This window comes from Eriocheir sinensis, unplaced genomic scaffold (assembly GCF_024679095.1).
Source record: "Eriocheir sinensis breed Jianghai 21 unplaced genomic scaffold, ASM2467909v1 Scaffold792, whole genome shotgun sequence".
NCBI lineage: Eukaryota > Metazoa > Arthropoda > Malacostraca > Decapoda > Varunidae > Eriocheir > Eriocheir sinensis.
The window spans coordinates 8,112-15,940 of record NW_026112156.1 but is presented as its reverse complement, the minus strand read 5'-3'; the positions used below and the strand labels follow the sequence as shown (position 1 = coordinate 15,940).

Genomic DNA, 7,829 nt, shown 5'->3' with positions numbered 1-7,829 from the left:
ATAGAAGCCGGCGAGCAGCGACGGAGGCACGGGCCCTAAGAGCAGGCGCTCAGGAGCAGCCCGTAGCTGAGCCGAGCGAGTAACTCAGCAGTCTATAGGTGGCCCAGAGGCCGGGAGATTTGCTCGCTCGACGAGTGCTGGCGGTCCACTGTCGGCCACTTTTATTTTTTAGGGATTTACCCCCTAAAAAGGGGGAACGGGCCTTTGTCCATTGACGGCCCGTCGCAGGGGGGAACCCGCCGCTGGCGTGCGGCGGGTGTGGGGGAAGCCACCGCCGCCACAGCCACGGGTAGAAGCCGGCGAGCAGCGACGGAGGCACGGGCCCTCCGAGCAGGCGCTCAGGAGCAGCCCGTAGCTGAGCCGAGCGAGCAACTCAGCAGTCTATAGTTGGTCCAGAGGCCTGGAGAGTTGCTCGCTCGACGAGTGCTGGCGGTCCACCAGCACACTACTGCTCCTGACTTGCACACTCCGTGTACGTGTACACACGTTCTGCCTGTGCGCTACCTGTTTTGGTATTAAGACCAGTGCTACAGCTGCCAATTAGAAACTCCCACTCTTTCCGACGCCAAACCCTGAAGGGGTGCCAGCGTAGGGCACGTCCTCGAAGGGGGCCCTCAGAGGGCTGGTTATAGGAAATTGTGGGGTGGCCGTAAGGGACCCTGTTAGGTGACAAAGATCCTAAAGGGGCAACGACGGGCCCAGTCTGAAGACTAGTTAGCCATCCGTCGTTGTAGGTCACTGGCATCTAGCCCTCCCCCCTCCCCCTTAGCTAGCTATGTTCCCGTTGGAGGCGGTCTTGTTGTTAGGGTTTTAGGTGTACTGCTTCGTGCTTCTTCGTCATAAGAAAGCATAAAGGCCGGCGTAAGTACGCCCCCCCCCCTGCTACCCGCTCTTCTCCCTCTCCTCCGCCCGCTCGCGGTGCTGCTTCCCGTTCCCGCTCTCCTCCCTCTCCTCCGCCCGATCGCGGTGCTGCTTCCCGTTCCCGCTCTCCTCCCTCTCCTCCGCCCGATCGCGGTGCTGCTTCTCGTTCCCGCTCTCCTCCCTCTCCTCCACCCGCTCGCGGTGCTGCTTCCCGTTCCCGCTCTCCTCCCTCTCCTCCGCCCGCTCACGGTGCTGCTTCCCGCTCCCTCTCTACCACCGCTTCTCAGCACTTTTCTGCTAGTACTTATACTGACCCTCCCCCCGCTGACTCTGACTCTCTCCCTGGCAGCCCCGCTGACTCTAACTCTCGCCCTGGCGGCCCCGCTGACTCTGACTCCGGCTCTACCGGCCCTCCCCCTGCTGACTCTAACGCCGGTCCCGGCCCTATCGGCCATGCTGCTCCTGGCTATGGCCGTGGTCCCTGTTGCTCCGCTGCTCCTGACTCCGGCGCTGGCCGTTACGTTCACCATAAGCGTGCCCGCTGCTCCTCCTCCTCGTCCGCTGCTTCCTCGACTGAGGGCTTGCCTCCTGACGAGCCCGCCGACCCCTCTGCCTCTCGGGCGTGTAAGTCGCGGCGAGTTCATAAGCACATGAAGGACTTTGACTCGGAGTCGGGCTTGATGTCTTCATCCGAGTCAGAGATTATTGTGTATTATGACCTCAACCCGCTTCGCTGCCGAGTTCGAAACAACCCTAGACCTCGCCGAGGTGCTGGAGCCGCAGCTGCGGCAACGCCTCTCGCTCAAGTTCCTGGAGTCGGGGTGTGTGTTAATCACACCTGCAGACCGTGTCCAGCACGACACCCTGCTCGCGGTGAGGGAGGTCTCCGGCGTCCCTGTTCAGCTGAGGGTGGCTCCCGGGCCGAACACCAAGGGCGTGCTGCTGGCTTACCCTGTTGCCATGCCCCTCAAACCGCTGTTGCGCCACCCTCGCGTGTTGGAGGCAGTGCGCTGAACTACCCGGGACGGACCGACGCGCCAGGTCTTTGTCACCGTCGCGGGACCGTTGCCGGGCTCGCTGGACCTGGGGAGCTGGGGGACCTTCTACACGCGCCCCTACAGCAGGGAGCCCCTCAGGTGCTACAATTGCCAACAGTTCGGCCACCACCGGGACAGGTGCAGCCGCCCCCCGGTCTGCTGCATATGCTCTGCCAGGCACGACACAGAGCGGTGCCTGACGAAGGACAAAGCTGGCCAGGCTATCACCAACAGGTGCTCGAATTGCCAGGAAGAACACCATGCCTGGAATCGGGCCCGCGCCAACAGGCGGGAGCTGGTCGACAAATAGCGCACAGTCCAACAGCGCTGGGTCGTCACTCACCGCCCTGCTCCTCTCGGCACCTTCCGCTGGGGCGACCAGCAGCCTCACGCGTCCACGGCTGCTCCAACGTCCCGCCCCCCCCCCCCCAGACTGCCCATCCGTCATCTCTTGCACCCCCTCCACCAGCTCCGTTCGAGGAGAGCTTCCCTCCTCTTACTCCCCGCCATCTGCCACCGCCTCCGCCGGCCCAGCACACCTCTCCCCAAGCGCCCAGCGCACCGCCCCGCGCCCCTGCTCGCCACCCTCTGCCCGCCAGCAGCCAGCACCTCCCCCTCACCACAGCGACTCCCACTGCCACCCCTCCTGGTTGTCTCCTTATCACAAGGAGATGATGGTGGGCCTGTTAGAGGGCTTCTGGAGGATAATAGCGACGGTACTCAAGTCGGACGCCGAACCGAGAGTGTTCTCGGACGCGGCCAAGCAGGTAGTGGGAAACCTCTTCCCGTAAACGCCGGCCCGGCAAACTGCCGAACCACCTGCCCAGGCTCCCTCCCCCAGCGGACCGTCATCAACCCCATCCACACCGCCCCCTCGTGCTCTGAAGACCCCCCCTCCGCCGCCTCTCGCCCTCGTGCGCACGAACAGTTCCGCGCTCCTACCGACCCCCCTGCCCGTTGCACCCAATCAGCACTATCCGTTGGTGGCACCGCCCCTGCTCCCACCACCCTGAACGCGGGCGGGCTGCCGACCCGACCGGTGGTGGACCGGGACCCGCGCTCCAGGAAGCTGTCCATGTAGATGCCCACCGCCTCACGGTCCTACAATGGAACATCTGTGGCATCCGTGGTAGGTCCAACCTCCTGCGTGCCGCAATGGTGCGAGAGTCTCTGGATGTGGTTCTCCTGCAGGAGACGTTCCTTCCAGAGCAGCGCGTGCCCTTCTTCTGGGGATACCAGTCTTTTTACCTCCATGCCGTGGACGGTCAGACACGCGGGTGTGGTATCTTGGTCAAGGATTCACTTCCTTGTTCTCGAGTGCGTCACCCCGTGGCTTGCGGCGACGGCGTGGAGGTATTGGCGGTCACCATCGCGATTGCCCGGACGCGCCTGTGGTTCTATTGCGTCTACTGTGTGCCGGTGGCGGAGGAGCCCGACTTTGGTGAGCTGTTCCAAAGCCATCTTTATATAAAAGCCTTAGCCTGGCCGCGAAAACCATCGATGACGTCACGCGTTGGGTCCGTTGGCTGGCGGTGGCCGGCGCGGGAGTGGGGGGGGACAAGGAGCATCAGTTGCATTTCAAACATTGTGGTGGTCGGATGTACTCGCTCCAACACAGTGACACTCCATGTACAAGGTGAGAAACTTATTTAGTTGTGAATTAGTACAGTACTTTATTATCATAGTACTGTATAAAACTGTAAAAATCACGTGAATATCATGTGTCATATCATTCCAAACACCGTGATGAATGCCACAGCCCCTGATATAAAAAAAGTAAAATATCTCCCTTTTCAGGATATTAAATTATAAATGTAATAACTGATGATGGAAGTTCTTATGAATTTTCTATTTGCTGAGGTGAATGATATAATACACCTTGACAATACGCATGTTAATTATCACTTTGTTTCTAGGTAGACTGAATCTACTGCAAGGCATCATGGACCGGTTTCATACATATGCATCTCTGGTTGGCTGGCATAAGCATGATCCTGTGAGCTAGTGTTACTCCTGGCAACTACTTTTGACTAGTTCTTCCTGTGAAACAGCTGTCTTTCAAAGGTGAGAATTTAAAATTTAACATTGCATAAAAAATTAATATATGACTGATAGGTGATAGGAATAAACAAGATAGGATTAGCAACGGGAGTACTTACTGTATAGATTTTAGAAACTGTAGCCACGTGCCAACAGGTGAGAACAGAATTATGAAAAAGGGAACATCTAGGATGATATACTTGAAATGTTTATGCTAAGGCTACAAGCCTGAGAAACAAGAAGGATGCGTTATTTAGTTATATAATGGAGGAAGATTTATGTGTAGTATGTATTATAGAGGCATGGATACCTATATAATGAAAAGTTTAAGGAGAGTAGGAAAGAGTATGATGTAGATGGGTATACCATATACCTATATTAATCAGAGAGCTGATAGGAAATAGTGTGGGTGTAGTGACTTACATGAGAAACACATTTCCCTTAGTTAGGTTAGGGATCAGATAGAATATAATCTTTGTGGGTTGATGATAGCGCAAATAAAAACAAGGTAGTAAGAATTGGAGCTTTGTATACACCACCAAATCAGTCACCTGAAGTAGATGACATTATAGGTAGTAGGTGAGGTAAATAGGGGATTTCTAGGCGGGCACTTATTATACGGGATTTTGATCCTGCCTCAGCAAACTGGGAAACAATTGTAGGTGGTACTCGTGCAGAAAATAAGATCATAGAAAGTTTTCAGGATAATTATTCAGTGCAGGTTGTAGACATACCTACTAGGACAAATATATTAGACTGTATTAATTAACATTGAGCATTGTGTGAGGGTTGTTGAGGTGTGTGTGTGTGTGTGTAGTCTCTCTCTCTCTCTCTCTCTCTAGGTTATACCTAACTACTTAGATATGAGTATATACTTTATTTACACTCAAATGAACGCATTTGCTCAAAACGAGTAATGTAAAATTTAGTAGATATTAAAGGCGATATCAGTTGATTATATTAACTTATATTTTAATATACAATCTTTACTCCATACATTCCAAACGGGTTCTAATCTTTGATTACCACTTGTTATTTATTAAAAATCTATCTATATGCCAGGCTCAGATTCCCCAAACAAGGGGGTTGGCCTTAGAAGAGGCATCGACAGATCCACACTTGGAAAGGGTCCAACCTATAAATAAATCCATAATATTTTCAATAACTTGCCTATCACATTGTTGCTACAAGGTTTCATAAAACTTGTATTTGCAGATGCCGAGGTCATGCTGTGTGCCAGGATGCAAGTCCAACTATAAATCTGCAGATGCCTCTGCGTTCAGTTTCCCTAAAGATGAACAGCGACGGCAGCAGTGGATGAGGGCTATCCACAGGAAAGACTTTACTCCAACAGAAAATACAATTGTTTGTTCCAAGCACTTCCAAAAACGTTTCATCATTACAGAAGACAGTATGACACGCGCTGATGGAACTGTAGTAACAGCAAAGAGAGGCAGGCCATCTCTACATAAAGATGCTTGTCCAACCATCTTTGGAAACCAGCCCAAGTATATGTCCAAGGAAATACCAGCTCCTCGCACCACTCCACAGGAAAGGAGAGACAAGCTAATTGAACGTGATGAAATGGTGTTCAGTGATTGGATTGAGAAAGACCAAATAAACAGCTTTAAAGAATTTTGTGAAGGATTTACTGAAAAGCTCTCTAAAGGTTGGCTGCATCTTTCCAGTGATGACTATGTGTCTTTCCTTAGAATTAACTGCGATGGCCAACCAAAGCTAACAGTGTCCTTTAAAGTTATGTCAGATTTAACAGTTTCAGTGTGGCTTGAAAATAATACCTTAAAACCAAGAAAGTTGAAGTGGCTTTTAGGAGAAGCAAATGCATGTGATTTGTGGTCAAAATTTGAGAATTTACTTAGTCACCTTAATCTTGAATCTGCATCAACTTTAACTGTCACTGATAAACTTACTCAGTGTAAAGAAACTATTGAAGAGATTTTGGAAACTGACAATGATGAAATGAGCTCCAAAAAGAAAGTGATGTGGTTCTGTGCTGAACAACTAGGTTTGATCTGCAAAGATAGTATGAAATACAGCTGTGATTTTTGGTTTGGTCTTACAGTGTGTTTATGACCAATCCATCACTGTACACAAGTCTGCGTGACAGTGGAGTTCTCGTTCTTCCTCACCCTAATTACCTTAGGAAACTGAGTATATCTACTGGTGCTAAGTGTCTAAATACAGAAAATTCACATGAACTGTTTCTGAAGGAAACATTTTCTAGTCTGAAAAGTGAAGAAAAACTGGTGAACGTACTGCCTGATGAGATACATGTAAAGAAGGGTCTTTCTTATAAAGGAGGGAAAATTTATGGTGCTTCTGTGAATTCAGATGAACCAGCAACAACAATTCAGGCTTTCATGATTTCATCACTTTTATCAAAGCACAAGCATGTTGCTGCTTTGTATCCAGTCTGCAAACTGACAGCTGACACCCTTCTTGACTTAACACACAAAGTTTTGGCATTCCTACATGATATTGGATATAAAGTTGTTTCATTGATTTCTGACAATAACAGGGTTAATAGAAAGATGTTTGAAAAGTTATGTGATGGGCCTCTTACCCCCTCCATTTCAAATCCCTATGATTCAAGTGAGCAACTTTTCCTCCTGTTTGATTCAGTCCATTTGCTAAAATGTATACGAAATAATTGGTTCAATCAGAAGAAACCCATTCAAACTTTTGTAATACCTTCACCTTCCAACCTCACAATTCAAGAGGAAGCAAGTTTACAGCCACTGAAAGAACTGTATGCCAAAGAAAGAAAGAAATGTGTGAAGCTAGCTCCAGGCTTATCAGAAAAAGTACTTTTCCCCAATAACTTAGAAAGGCAGAATGTGCAGCTTGTTGTGAGGTTGTTTGATGAAAAGAATGTGGCTGCACTGAAAACTATGAATTTGCCAGGTGTGTCAGGCACTGCTGCTTTCTTGCAACAAATCATGTCATGGTGGCATATAGTAAATGTTAAAACTCCAGATAAAGGTGTTGCCCTCCGTCAAGCACAATGTGACCCCATCAGGCAGGATTCATCTACAGATCCAAACTTGCTGTTTCTCACTACCTTTGTTCAGTGGTTTGCAGCTTGGGAGGGAATGGAATTGGTGCAGCATGAAAGGATTGGTCAGCTCTCGCGAGAAACAGCTTTTGCTCTGAAGCACACTACAGCAACCCTAGTTAAGTTATGTGATTACCTCTTGAAAGACCATGACTTTCGCTATGTTTTGTTGGGAAAGTTCCAAACAGACAAACTGGAAGGTAGATTTGGACAATACAGGAAAATGAGTGGTGCAAATTATAATGTGGCTGCTGCTCAAGTAATGGAATCTGAGGGGAAAATCAAAGTTATTAATGTTCTTTCAATGGGTTCATCAAAATTTGGACCATTAACTCTCACTGAATTGAACCACTCTCAACTTGAATCTCAATCTCACTCTGAATCCGTAGACTGTCTGGAGAAATTCAAGGGTGTTGAGAAGTATGTCAAAGAGAAGAGTTTGTCAAAGCAAGATGAAAGTGTGATGATGTACATTGCTGGTTATGTAGCTCATGTAGTCAGGAAAAGACTTAAGTGTGACCTGTGTGTGAGTCGGATTTCTCTTGATAAAGTAATGGAGGCAGAAATTCCTGAAGAATGTCAGTATCTCCACAGTCTTGATAGAGGAGGCTTGAAATGGCCAACAGATTTCACTCTGTCTGTGTGTATCCACACCTATCAAATATTTCAAGCTCTCCTAAACAATTTTAAGACAGAATTTATTCAGTGCACCAGTAACCAACGACTAGCCCTCGTTAGGATATCACTGAATTTTCAAGGGACTCTGGTTGATGTAGAGGAATGTTGTCCATGTAATACATCAGTAAGTCAACTTC

General features: G+C 49.3%; 1 long non-coding RNA gene across 1 annotated transcript; it reads left to right on the top strand.

Annotated features, from left to right (window-relative positions):
* The first annotated feature begins 3,462 nt into the window (after window positions 1–3,462).
* Window positions 3,463–5,417, top strand: LOC126994430 (uncharacterized). The gene is made up of 3 exons (XR_007749116.1): window positions 3,463–3,534; window positions 3,815–3,962; window positions 5,154–5,417. It is a non-coding gene; the product is annotated as an uncharacterized LOC126994430 (long non-coding RNA).
* Window positions 5,418–7,829: the final 2,412 nt, after the last annotated feature.